Source organism: Ursus maritimus (genome assembly GCF_017311325.1).
Source record: "Ursus maritimus isolate PB19 chromosome X unlocalized genomic scaffold, ASM1731132v1 scaffold_X1, whole genome shotgun sequence".
NCBI lineage: Eukaryota > Metazoa > Chordata > Mammalia > Carnivora > Ursidae > Ursus > Ursus maritimus.
In genome coordinates this window covers 21,475,063-21,476,290 of record NW_024423319.1, presented here as the reverse complement: position 1 = coordinate 21,476,290, position 1,228 = coordinate 21,475,063, and positions in this window count along the sequence as shown.

The following is a 1,228-nucleotide window of genomic DNA, read 5'->3' as shown; positions in this document are numbered from 1 at the left end:
CCACCCGGTACTCTGGGGGCAGCCTCCCCAGTTCCCCAGGAGGTCCCACAGCCCTTGTCAAGGGAGTCAGGGGAAAGCAGCAGCAGCAGCAGCAGCAGCAGCAGGAGCAACAAGAGAGTGTCTTTCCTTCCCCATGCCCCAAATATAAGCCTGCAGAGAATTGCTCTTTGCGGGTCCTCTCCCTTACCTGGCCCTGGCCCATTCAATGACTCTCCATGGCAAGTCCATTTCAAGTAAAATCGCCCACCTCTCTATTCCTCAAGGGGCATTAATGATGCTCAGGCTTAAATATCACAGGCTGTCAGTGACTAGCTCCCTAAGACAGTGCCCATGTGTGAGTAGGTTAGCTATCTCCCAGTGCAGATACCCACTGCCTTTTTCCAGAAACAATACTGCCTTTGTGGTGCTCCAGGCCCAGCTCTGGCCTCAGCCTCAAAGTGCATAGACCAGCTGCTTGCCTGTTCCTGACACCTCCTTAAAATGCTGGGCAGCAGTGTAAAGAGGAAGGGGACCCTAGTCCTTAGATCAGATTATTCTTGGTTTTGTCTTCCTGCCCTCCCTTCCCCTGCAGATAGACACTGGTATTATATTTTTAGGAGGAAGGGAGCCAGCAATTGATCCTCTTTGGGATAGTATCTCCCTCTGCTGCTGTGCCACCTCCTTCTCCCCCAACCCCACCTCCACCCCTCATCTGCACTACAAATTCAATGCCTTGCATCCATTGGGTATCTATTTTTGTGTGTGATAATAGTAATGACTCCCTGCTTTATATGCCACCTTCTTACCCCTTCTTGACCCCTGTGACGTTTTCTGTAACTTCTCCAGTGGCTTTCCTAGCCCCAACCCAGGTGCTAGGCCATGGTGACTTCTTGGGGCCAAGAAACTAAGAGAACTTTGCTTTATAGTAGGCATTACTGGCACAGATTGGTGCCCTCTAAAGGCACAACGTAAAAGTTTTGCCACGTCCTTGGCCCCTGCAACCATGAGCCAGTCCACTCTTATCCTGGGGCAATCACAATCACAATCAATTAATTGAATTCCCTTAAATTTGTATAGCACTTTACCTTTTACAAAGCACTTTTGACAAATTATTTCTATTTTGAACCTCATCATAGCCCTGTGATATATTCAGGGCAGGATTCTTATCCCCATTTTGCAGATGAGAACCCTGAGGCACAGATTTCTATGGGACTGTGGATCTCACTGGAAACTACTCAGGAGCCCACTG